Source organism: Hyaena hyaena, unplaced genomic scaffold, assembly GCF_003009895.1.
Source record: "Hyaena hyaena isolate Hyena2069 unplaced genomic scaffold, ASM300989v1 scaffold_34, whole genome shotgun sequence".
Classification (NCBI taxonomy): domain Eukaryota; kingdom Metazoa; phylum Chordata; class Mammalia; order Carnivora; family Hyaenidae; genus Hyaena; species Hyaena hyaena.
Window position 1 is genome coordinate 1,483,875 of NW_024080665.1, and position 12,918 is coordinate 1,496,792.

General features: G+C 41.5%; 1 long non-coding RNA gene across 1 annotated transcript; it reads right to left on the bottom strand.

Moving 5' to 3' along the window:
• Positions 1–12,341: 12,341 nt before the first annotated feature.
• Positions 12,342–12,916, bottom strand: LOC120229637. The gene is made up of 2 exons (XR_005527794.1): positions 12,816–12,916; positions 12,342–12,678 (listed from the first exon to the last, which is right to left on the bottom strand). It is a non-coding gene; the product is annotated as an uncharacterized LOC120229637 (long non-coding RNA).
• Between the last annotated feature and the right edge of the window lie 2 nt (positions 12,917–12,918).

Consider the following 12,918-nt stretch of genomic DNA (forward strand, 5'->3'; position numbering starts at 1 on the left):
CCTTTTGTCTCACCAACTGTTTACCTTATCTCTCCCTACCCCAAACTTTGTCTCCCTGATAGAAACTATCTAAGAAAAACTGCTAAATCACAATATTCTTTGTAGAATTTATCCTGTTCCTACAGACAGCCTCATGGAATAGAATATTCTTAACAACCAAGCCCAACAGTACATATGCTCAGCTCAGATGACTTCTTATATCCACAACTACTTTAAGAATAATTGCAAGGATTCATAACCTCTTTTTTTTTTCCAAATTTCTTATTTATTTTTTCAATTTATATATCCAAGTTAGCATATAGTATAGCAATGATTTCAGGAGTAGATTCCTTAATGCCCCTTACCCATTTAGCCCATCCTCCCTCCCACAACCCCTCTAGCAACCCTCTGTTTGTTCTCTGTATTTAAGAGTCTCTTATGCTTTGCCTCCCTTCCTCCCTGTTTTTATATTATTTTTGCTTCTCCTTCCCTTATGTTCATCTGTTCTTTATCTTAAGTCCTCATATGAGTGAAGTCATGATATTTGTCTTCCTCTGACTAATTTCACTTTTAATACCCTCCACGCAGTTGCAAATGGCAAGATTTCATTCTTTTTGATAGCCGAGTAATACTCCATTGTATATACATATACCACATCTTCTTTACCCATTCATCCATTAATGGACATTTGGACCCTTTCCATACTTTGGCTATTGTTGATAGTGCTGCTATAAACATTGGGGTGCATGTGCCCCTTCAAAACAGCACACCTCTATCCCTTGGATAAGTACCTAGGAGTGCAATTGCTGGGCCATAGAGTAGTTCTATTTTTAATTTTTTGAGGAACCTCCATACTGTTTTCCAGTGGCTATGCCAGTTTGCATTCCCACCAAAAGTACAAAAAAGATCCTCTTTCTCTGCCTCCTCCCCAACATCTGTCATTACCTGAGTTGTTAATGTTAGCCATTCTGACAGGTGTGAGGTGGTGTCTCATTGTGTTTTGATTTGTATTTCCCTGATGATGAGTGATGTTGAGCATATTTTCAATGTGTTGGTTGGCCATGTGGATGTCTTCTTTGGAGAAGTGTCTATTCATGTCTTTTGCCCATATATTCACTGAATTCTTTGTTTTTTTGGTATTGAGTTTGATAAGTTCTTTATAGATTTTTGGATACTAACCTTCTGTTGATATGTCGTTTGCAAATATCTTCTTCCATTCCATCGGTTGCCTTTTAGTTTTGCTAATTGTTTCCTTTGTTGTGCAGAAGCTTTTTATTTTGATAAGGTCCCAATAGTTCATTTTTGCTTTTGTTTTCCTTGCCTCTGGAGACATGTTGAGTAAGAAGTTGCTGCAGCCAAGGTCAAAGAGGTTTTTGCCTGCTTTCTCCCCAAGGATTTTGATGGCTTCCTGTTTCACATTTAGGTCTTTCATCCATTTTGAGTTTATTTTTGTGTATGGTGTAAGAAAGTGGTCCAGGTTCATTCTTCTGCATGTTGCTGTCCAATTTTCCCATAACCACTTGCTGAAGAGACTGTCTTTATTTCTTTCCTGCTTTATCAAAGATCATTTGGCCATACGTTTGTGGGTCCATTTCTGGGTTCTCTATTCTGTTCCATTGATCTGTCTGTTTTTATACCAGTACTATACTGTCTTGATGATTACAGTTTTGTAATACGGCTTGAAGTCCGGGATTCTGATGTCTCCAGTTTCGATTTTCTTTTTCAAGATTGCTTTGGATATTCGGGGTCTTTTGTGGTTCCATACAAATTTATTTGTTCTTCCAATCCAGAAGCATGGAATGTTTTTCCATGTCTTTGTGTCTTCTTCAGTTTCTTTCATAAGCTTTCTATAGTTTTCAGTGGATAGATTTTCCACCTCTTTGGTTAGATTTATTCCTATGTATTTTATGGTTTTAGGTGCAATTGTAAATGGGATTGATTCCTTGATTTCTTTTTCTGTTGCTTCATTATTGGTGTATAGGAATGCAACCAATTTCTGTGCATTGATTTTATATCCTGCCACTTTGCTGAATTCATGGACCAGTTCTAGCAGTTTTTTGGAGGAATCTTTTGGGTTTTCCACACGTCATCTGTGAAGAGTGAAAGTTTGACCTCCTCCTGGCCAATTTGGATACCTTTTAGTTCTTTGTGTTGTCTGATTGCTGTGGCTAAGACTTCAACACTATGTTGAATAACAGTGGCGAGAGTGGACATCCCTGTCTTGTTCCTGACCTTAGGGGGAAAGTCTCAGTTTTTCCCCATTGAGGTTGATATTAGCGTTTGGTCTTTTATATACGGCTTTTATGATCTCAAGGTATGATCCTTCTATCCTGAATTTCTTGAGGGTTTTTATCAAGAAAGGGTGCTGTATTTTGTCAAATGCTTTTCTCTGCATCTATTGAGAGGATCATGTGGTTCTTGTCCTTTCTTTTATTGTTGTGATGAATCACATTGATTGTTTTGCGGATATTGAACCAGCTCTGCTTTCCAGGTATAAATTCCACTTGGTCGTGGTGAATAATTTTTTTGATGTATTGTTGGATCCAGTTGGCTAATATTCTTGTTGAGGATTTTTGCATCTATGTTCGTCAGAGAAATCGGTCTATAGCTCTCCTTTTTAGTGGGGTCTTTGTCTGGGTTTGGAGTCAAAGGAATGCTGGCTTCATAGAAAGAGTTTGGAAGTTTTCCTTCCCTTTCTCCCTTTTGGAACAGCTTCAAGAGAATAGGTGTTAACTCTTTCTTAAATGTTTGGTACAATTCCCCTGGAAAGCCATCTGGCCCTGGACTCTTGTTTTTTGGGAGATTTTTGATTACTAATTCAATTTCTTTACTGGTTATGAGTCTGTTCAAATTTTCTGTTTCCTCCTGTTTCAGTTTTGGTAATTTATATGTTTCTAGGAATTTGTCCATTTCTTCCAGAAATTGCCCATTTTATTGGCATATAATTGCTCATAATATTCTCTTATTATTGTTTTTTTCTTTTTCTGCTGTGTTGGTTGTGATCTCTCCTCTTTCATTCTTGGTTTTATTTATTTGGGTCCTTTGTGTTTTTTTTTTGATCAAACGGGCTAGGGGTTTATCAATTTTGTTAATTTTTTCAAAGAATTAGCTTCTGATTTCATTGATCTTTTCTACTGTTTTTTTTGGTTTCAGTAGCGTTGATTTCTCCTCTTATCTATTATTTCCTGCCTTCTGCTCATTTTGGGTTTTATTTGCTGTTCTTTTTCTAGCTCTTTGAGGTGTAAGGTTAGGTTGTGTATCTGAGATCTTCCTTCCTTCTTTAGGAAGGCCTGGATTGCTATATACCTCCCTCTTATCACCATCTTTGCTGCGTCCCAGAGGTTTTGGCCTGTGTTATTAACATTTTCATTGGCTTCCATGTACTTTTTAATTTCCTCTTTAACTTTTCAGGTAGCCCCATAATTCTTCTCCAAGTATTTGTTACCTCTCCAAATTTTTTCTTGTGGTTGATTTCAAGTTTCATAGCACTGTAGTATGAAAATATGCATGGTATGATCTCAATCTTTTTGTACTTGTTGAGGGCTGATTTGTGTCTTAGTATGTGATCTATTCTGGAGAATGTTCCATGTGCACTGGAGAAGAATGTATATTCTGCTGCTTTAGGGTGAATATATCTGTTAAATCCATCTGGTGCAGTGTGTCATTCAAAACCATTGTTTACTTGTCGATTTTCTGATTGGATTATCAGTTCATTGCTATAAGTGGGGTGTTGAAGTCCCCTAATATTATATTATTATCAATGAGTTTGTGTTTGTGATTGATTTACATATTTGGGTGATCTCACATTTGGAGCATAAATGTTTACAATTGTTAGGTCCACTTTGTGGATAGACCCTCTTAATTGTGATATAATGCCCTTCTTCATCCTTTTTACAGTTTTTATTCTAAAGTCTAGATTGTTTAAGTATGGCTACTCTGGCTTTCTTTTGTCAACCATCAGCATGCTAGATGGTTCTCTATCCCCTTCCTTTCCATCTGAAGTCTAAAGTCTTTATGTCTAAAGTGGGTCTCTTGTAAACATCATATAGGTGGATCTTGTTTCCTTATCCTTTCTGTTACCCTGTGGCTTTTGATTGGAGCATTTAGTTCATTGACATTTAGAGTGAGTACTGAAAGATATGACTTTATTGCCATTATGTTTCTTGTAGAGTTGGAGTGTCTGGTGGTGTTCTCTGGTCCTTTGTAGTCTTTGTTGCTTTTGGTCTTTATTTATTTTTCCCGCCTTTTCTCCCCTCAGAGAGTCCGCCTTAAAATTTCTTGCAAGGCTGCTTTAGTGGTCACAAACCCCTCTAATTTTTCTTTGTCTGGGAAACTTTTAATCTGTCCTTCTATTGTGAATGACAGCTTTGCTGGACAAAGAATTCTTGACTGTGTATTTTTCCAATTCAGCACATTGAATATATCCTGCCGCTCCTTTCTGGCCTGCCAAGTTTCTGTGGATAGGTCTGCTGCAAACCTAATCTGTTTTCCCTCATAGGTTAAGGACTTTTTTCCCTTGCAGCATTCATGATTTTTTCCTTGCATGAGTATTTTGTGAATTTGACTATAATATGCCTATTGATGATTGGTTTTTGTTGAATCTCATGGGAGTCCTCTGTGCTTCCTTAATTTTGATGTCTGTATCTTTCCCCAGGTAAGGAGAGTTTTCCATTATGATTTGCTCACATAACCTTCTACCCCTTTATCTCTCTCTTCATCTTCTGGGACACCTATGATTCTAATGTTGTTCCTTTTTAATGAGTCACTGATTTCTCTAATTCTTAAATTGTGCTTTTTGCCTTAGTCTCCCATTTTTTCTCTGCTTTATTATTCTCCATAAGTTTGCCCTCTATATCGCTGTTTCGCTGTTCTGCCTCACCCATCCTTGCCACCTTGGCATCCATTTGAGATTGCATCTCAGTTATAATATTTTTACTTCATCCTGACTAGCTTTTACTACTTTTATCTCCTCAGAAGGGAATTCTAATCTATTTTCAACCCCAGCTAGTATTCTTATTATCACAATTCTAAATTCTGGTTCAAACATCTTGCTTTTATCTGTTGGTTAAGTCCCTGGCAGTCGTTTCTTCCTGCTCTTTCTTTTGGGGTGAATTCCTTCATTTCATCATTTTGAAGGAAGAAAAGGAATTGATGAGGTTAAAAATAAACAAAAATATTAAAATTAAAAAATTAAAACCACACATGATAAAAAATCAAGTAAATGATGCAAGATCCTAGGTATGTTTTGGTCTGGGTGTTGAAAGGGGCTTGATAGATTAGAGAATTAAAAGGGGGGGGGAAACTTTTGAAAATTTGAAAAAATGAATAAAATGAGATGATGGAAGTAAAATAGAATTTGAAAAATTTATAAAACAGTAAAAATATAGTAGGAAAAATTAAAAATATTTTTGATAAAAATAGAAAATAAAAGTTTTTTCTTTTTGTATTCAAGAAAAAGAAAAACGAAAAAGAAAAAAAATCGAATAGATGGACCAGCAAACAGAGTGAAATATGATTGAAATTACATCATTTTTTCCCCTAGAAGTCAAAGTATGAAGCCTATAAACTAAGCAGACAGAGCGACTTGGGGTGTTCCTGAAGAGGGAGACTGGCTTAGTTGGGCAGGGCTTAGTGTAACGTTTCTGTGCTCCACTAGATGGCGCTGCTTATCTTACTGGGGGTGGATCCTTGTGGAGTTTGTAGGTGTGTATGCACATGCGCCTGCGGGGTAAAAATGGCGTCACGTGGGTCCCCAGTCTCTAGTATCCGAACTCTGTTCCCCCCCATCAGAAGTCTGTCCACTCCCCGCTTTTCTCTGTCCATGACCAAGCCGTCAGGCCGCTGGGCGGCACCACCCTCCTGAGTTTTATCTCAGATGCGGCTGTTTTTCCCAACCCCTTACTTCTGGGGGTCTGTGGCTTTGACCTGTTCTGCCCCTCTGCAGGAGGGTCTCCACAAGCAATAGCTGGGTGCTGGCTGCACCCAGGAACATTTGTGGGACCGTGCTGCTGCTGATGCCCAGCGACTGCACATGGGCGTTAGCCTGCCTCAGAAAAAGTGCACGCAATTGTGTAGCAGCAGCCTTTCTGGGATTATGGAAAATCACCACGCACATCTTGCACCAGGCTTCACCCTTAAGGACCTTGTTCCAGCACCAGTGAATGTGGTTGTTCTCCAGGATCCACTAGGACCTTTGCCTGTGAGGAGTCCTCCCAGCAGGGAAACCGCCTCTCCCCATGTGGCCCAAAGACCCCCCGGACTTGACTCTGCTCCTGGGGATTCGCCCTTCTCACCAGAGCACTGACAGGTATCGAGCGGCCGAGTTTCAGACTCTGTGATCCCCTTGTTTATAGAGTCTTAATGGAATTTAAACCCTCTCCTTTCTCCTCCCTTTTTAGTTCGCTCCCTGTGGCTGTTTCCACGTTTCCATTTTCTCTCCAGCTGCTTTTTGATGGGTGTTTTTCCCATTCTCTCTCTGAAATCAAAAACAGCTCCCTCCCCTCTGCGACTTCTCTCCCCCAGTTCACCTCTCCGCGCCACATACCTGGTGATTCTGTGGTTCAGGTTGTGCAGATTGTTGTGTTAATCCTCAAATCAGTTTTCTAGATGTGCAGGATGGTTTAGTATTGATCTGATTGTATTTCAGGGATGCAAGACACACAAAAAAAAGTCCATGCTGTTCCACCATCTTCGCCTCTTCGGAAATCCATAAATACATTTAAATACATTATTGTCTGTTAGAGATATGAGGAGGATTGGAGAGGCGGTGCAAGCTCTCAGTACTGGGGAAGTAGGTTCAGAGGCAGTTAGTTGCTCAGAAGGTGCCCTGGTTGTTGCTTACTTTCCAGATGGCTAATGCCACCATTAGTGGACTTCCTCACTGATCTGCTAGCCTTTGCTCTCTACCCTATTGTAACTACTGACACTAATATTCATTGTGAGTGGGTAGCAGGTTCCTTCCCCTTTCAGACAGCAGTTGCAGAGACACACACCTGCAGGAGCATGAAAAGAGGGAAATTCCCTACTTTTGTGGGCAGAAACCAGGTGAATTTTCAGAATGTTAGCTGGTTTGCTTGGGAGAGAAGGGATTCAGGTACAGAATGCTTATTAAGGAAGAATGACAACTGTTGAGTTGTCTTACAGCCAAACCCCTCCCACAGTCTTATCAGGCCAACCTTAGATCTGTTCAGAGACCACAGTAAAGGACTGGGAACTTTTTGCAGGGATCTTGGCTGCTGTGAGAGAGCTTTGGCCTTTTGGGAGAGAGTTCCTTGTGACAAACCCTGTGACAGTGGGAAACCATTGATGAGTATTGAATAGTATTTAAGCTCTTAATTCTTTGGATTTGGTTTATAATGCTGTTGAAGGTAACCCAGTGGAGAATGAAAACCTGTTAGGAGAAGCAGTCTAGCATGAGCCCTGAGAACCCCTGCATGTTCTTGCTTCATGTGAATATAAGACCCTGACCACTTCCTGGGTCATATCTTAGTGTTCTTCTAGCAATAAGCAATCTTGAGAATTGAAATAATGTCTCTTCCCTACTTTGCACTTTTATAAAAATGTTGAATCTCCCAAGCTCAGGATCCTTTTCCTATCACACATCCCCCTGAATATGTAGGCATCCATGTAGACCTATCCCAAGTCACTTTTGTTGGGGAGGGGAGCTTGGAAAACTAGCACAAACATGCTCACGTTGCTTCCTGTAAGTGTAAAACTTCTTTGTCTTTGGTCTGGAAGTCTCATATCTTCTACCAGTATCCATGATAAAATAGTAGACTAACCTGTTAGTTGCAAGTAGGATAAAATTGTAGCCCTTTCATAGACTACTCTGACAGTTTGGGTAACAAGGATGGGATCCAGGTAGACATGGCTTTCTAAAAGAGCAAGGTCATGGGTCAGGTGAGGGGATGTTAGAAAATAACCTGGGGTCTGGCAGTAAATGCTGCTGAGTGCGTAGGTGAGGATCCTTCACTGTCCCACCTGTTAATATTTTGAGGCTAAACAGCAAGAGGTAGGATTGAAACACATTGCCCAAATGGTACTTAGGTTGTTGTTCACTCTTTTCTGGATAGGAGGAGGAAAGGATGTTTTCACAAGGCAGCAAACCTGTGGCCCCAGCTAAAGGCTCTCTGGCTGTGACTGATGAGTAGAGGGTTCCCTGAAGGTGAAATAAATGGTGTCAGCAATAAAGATACAGAGTTTGAAAGGACCACATATATTAGGAGTTTGTTGTGTCCAAGCAGGTAGCCATTTGAAATAAAAGTAAATACATGACCTTGTTTACTAGCATAAGGCCAATCTCCCTCTACAACCCCTGATCCTTTTCTCCCTCTGTTTCAAGGAAAGAAGCTATTTATGCTGGGGATCTTTGAGGACGAGAGGGACTCCCTTTTTACAGCTCTGTTGAATATAAGCATCTAAGTCACCATCCTGTTTGGTCCCCTGGGCACAGGAAGCCCCGGTCACAGGGATGGTCAGAAGTACCAAGGACTGTGGGGCAGATCCATGGTAGTATGCAAGGTGGGCAAACAAAACAAAAATGGCAGCCGCTGAACCCTAGGTGCTCGTCAAGACCAAGAGGCACACAAGTGAAGAAGCAGCACTGACCCTGAAGCAGGAGTCAGAGAAGAGACCTTCCCGCTGACCCAGCTGCCCCCTGCAGGCTAGCCTCTCCTACTCCCATGATGTCCTCAAACTCTTGTCTGTAATAGAGCATGATCTCTTGGTGGCTGTGGCTATGCTTTCCAATATCGGTCTCAGATTGCTTGGTCTGAGTGCCCATAGTGGGGGGCGGGGCTGGGAGGAGAGCCTGAATTCACCTGGCAGGGTTTGGACAAAGTCTGTGGTAGGAAAGGAAAATTAAAATAACTGTAGGGGAGCTTCTAAACTCGTTCGATGTTACTGTTGTATGGCTTTCACAGTAATGTTATTGACAGCAATTATACATTCAATTGAAGTGTGAAAGCTTCTAAGTCTCCCATTCAGGGACTACTGCATATAGAGAAGTGGTTCCTATTTCCTCTTGAGTAATTTAACAAAATACAGAATCCTAAGAGGTGAGAAAGGAAATCAACAGCTTTAGGTGAGAACTTGATGACCGGTGGAGTAGTGGGCCCATCTCCTAGTATAGTAGTGCCACATATCCTTTGCAGGCACCAAGTACACCCTTTTAAAAAGTTGGACAGCCAGGAGGCTACTACTGAGCTATTGTTTAAAATTTTTTTATGTTGTTTTTTTAAAATTTATTTTTGAGAGAGAGAGAGAGACAGCACAAACAGGTGAGGGTCAGAGAGAGAGGGAGACACAGAATCTGAAAAGAGCCTCCAGGCTCTGAGCTGGTTGTCAGCACAGAGCCTGATGCAAGGGCTTGAACCCATGAACCATGAGATCATGACCTGAGCCAAAGCTGGACACTTAAACGACTGAGCCACCCAGGTGCCCCTGAGCTATTGTTGAAACAATGTTGAAAACCACTCAACAGAAGGCTGATAATCAAGGTATTGGATTGACTTTCACTCCTCCATCCACAGACATCGAGTATTGTTGAATGTTGGGACAGCCTACTCAGTAAACAGCATATAGGCAAAAGATTTCTGACTACTTCACTTATCTTGTCCTGGTCAATACACCTTTGTAAAGCAGTTTGGCGACTGAATGTTGCTGTCCCCAGAAAGCGGTCACTTACTCTTTACTGCAGCATTAAGATTCTCCATAAAAGAAGAACCAATATGTTCGTGAATATATAAAGAGATGTGCTATAAGAAAATGGGTAACATGATTATGGAGGCTGAAAAGTTCCATGATCTGCTGTCTGCAAGCTGGAGACTCGGGACAGCCAGTGGTGTAGTTCCAATCTGAATCCAAAGGCCTAAGGACCCAGAGAACTGATAGTATAAATTCCAGTTCAGGAGCGGGAAAGGACCCATGTCCTGGCTTGAAGAGGCAGACAGAGCGAATTCTCCCTTACCCCAACTTTGTCCTATTCAGATCTCCAATAGATTAGATGAACCCCACCTTTTTTTCACAGGGCAGTTTGCTTTACTGAATCTACAGAGTCAAATAGTAATCTGATCAAGGAGCACCCTCAGACATACCTAGAGTGATGCTTAATCAAATATCTGGGGACCCCCTGTCCCAGTCAAATTGACACATAAAATTAACTCTCATTGCTGCTTATGGGGTAGTGATCAAAATGAGAGGGATTGGAGAGTGTCATATAGATTTATTCTGAAAAGTCTGTATTCAGCCCTGACCATTGTTAGGCATGATGTTATCTTTGCCCTAACAGCATCCCCAGGCCAACCTGGTTGCTACAACTTCCAGATGGCAGCCTAGCCACATTGAACTCTGGTTCTCATTGAATTCTGTTTCAGGCACCTGGATTCTCCCATTGGTTTCACATGGTCCTAGATCATGACATTTGGAAAAAGAGTCACCCCTGGAGCCTTTCAATGGAAAGTGGCCTAGTACAATTCTACCAAGCTGTTGCAAACTCCTTAACTTTGACTGACTACTGGGTTTGACATCCCCTACTAGATGGCTCTGACTACAATTTGATAGACTTCTCAGTAGGTTAAAGGGAATGACTATCAGAAACATCAGGTGCACTTGCAGCTCCTATTCCTCTCCGTAAAACACACAACCTCTGCATGTCTCCTTCACCCTCATTCTTGTAGCAATTGCTCTGTTTTCTTGTGTGGACGTATGGGACAGTTTGGGCCAACTCCCATCAGACCGTCTTTCCAAAAATAAGGACTGGTTTCAATCATACTAAGTGGATGGGGACTCTGAAGCCTACTAAGTACCAGGAGGCCTCATTAGTGACACCGTTGACCTGTGTTCCCTGAATGATATCGATCCCAGTTAGGAGATCCCAACAGTTGTAAACAGGGGTATCACATATGCCCTCAGGACTGTCCCTTCTGTGTGGAAGTCAGGCATTAACTTGCTGCCCCCTCCCAAAACACGGTGCCTTGTACCATAGGGAGGGTCGTAAGCAACCTTCAATTGTTTAAGGAAGCACCACTGTTAGATCAGGTAGCCCTCAGATGACCATAGAGATTCCTCCAAGATGAAGCTGCCTTTAGTTACATAGGGGAGCTTCCTGGAGGGTTTGCTAATTTATTTATACACGTTCTGCAAGAAGTTATCCCTATCTTGAGAGTCATCCTATTTGAAATGTTGATATGAAATTATTCCCTGACTTTAGCTGAAGACAACAATAATACCACCTCACCCCTGGAAGGCATTCGGGTGAGCCTCAGCTCACTGGCCAATGTGGTTATGGATGATAGAATTGTTCTTGACTTCCTTGTGGACCCAGTAGAGTCTCCAAACACTAATACATCCTCCATACCCGGATTAATGCCTCAAGCCAGGTGTAAGGTCAATTCAGAAATTCGAGAATGCCACCTAGCTTTCTGAGGCAGACCTTGATGGCTTATGGTTGGTTGGTTTTGTTTTTTTATGTTGTTTGTTTATCTAGCTAGTTGAGTGCTGGCCCTTGGGTATGGTTAAGGTCAGTTCTGCAAATTGGTCTCATCCTGTTACTTGGAGTTTTGTTGATAGTATTCTATTAGAATGGATTAGGTCCCATTTCTGTCAGATTAATCAGAGTGGCCAATGGAGTGGCAAACAAAACTCATCAGAAGTCATCTGTAAAGTGCTGTGAAGGCTGGAAGAGAAGTGACTTTTAGCATGGAGGCCTAGGAGGTTACAGGAAGTGAAACCTGTTTCATCTGAGCCGTAACTGAGGACTAGTGCAAAGTATGCCCGTTTTACAGTTGAGGAAACTGAGGCACAGGAGTTGAATAACTTGCCAAGGTCACTGAGCTAGGGAGTGGGAAGTACAGATTTGAGACAAGATCTTTTCACCTCCAGGTATAGAGATTGCAACTCACTGCCTCAGGCATAAGACCAAGACCACCAGTCAAAGAAGAATTGAGAAATTCGGCATTAGCTTTAGATGTTTTTCTAAAATTGACGTGGTGATTGATCTACAGAATTGGTGATTGTGAGTTTGGAGACGTCTGGGTGAAGAACCCTAGGACTTTGTATAAGCCAGTCTTTAAAAAAATATTTTAGACAAATAATAATGTTTACAGAATAATAAAAGTGAACCACCTTAAAAATTTACCAATACAGTTGAAGTCCCTTAGGTATCTTTAATCATGTCCTACTCCCTGCACTCTCAAGAACTACTCCCCTGAATTTAGTATTTATTATTCCTATGCATTTTCTTCATATGTACATGTCCATTAACAATATATAGTATTGTTTTACAAGTTTTAAAACTAAATATGGTATTTGGTTATGGGTTCCCAAGACCACTCCTAGACTCCAAGGACTCACGGGACTCAGCATTATAGATGCACTCACAGCTAAATTTTATTATGTGTAGTTAGGACACATTGGATTATAAAAGAAAAAGACACAAGTGGAGTCTGAAGGAATCCATGTGTATTTTGTATGCTCTCCTCATGAGGCCTTGCACTAAGCACACTTTCCCCCAGCAAGGAAAATATTCTCAATATTATAATCATGTACAGACGTACAAAATAACATAATTTTTATTTTTTTTAAGGCTGAGGGGCTCGTCTAATGCTCTGGATCTCTGGTCCTTTTTGTGGAGTTCACTCTTGCAGGCCGGAACCTTTGCTGGACTCTCAGGCTGTTCGGGGAAATTTTAGGCGGTGATACCTATGAGCCGACAAGCAACCAATGATACGAGCGTGGGGCTTGGGGACTGAGGGGAGGAAGGAAGGGGGAGGAAATGGAAGCGTGGGGGCGAAGCCAGGTTGCTGCGCGGCCCACGGGAGCCGAGGTAAGCCTAGTACCTGAGCTGGAGCTGATAGCGGTCGGGGAGAGCAAGGGGCAGGTCCGCGCGGTGTCTGGGACAGGGCTGAGCGCGCGAGAAAGGACGGACTGCGGTGGCGGGAC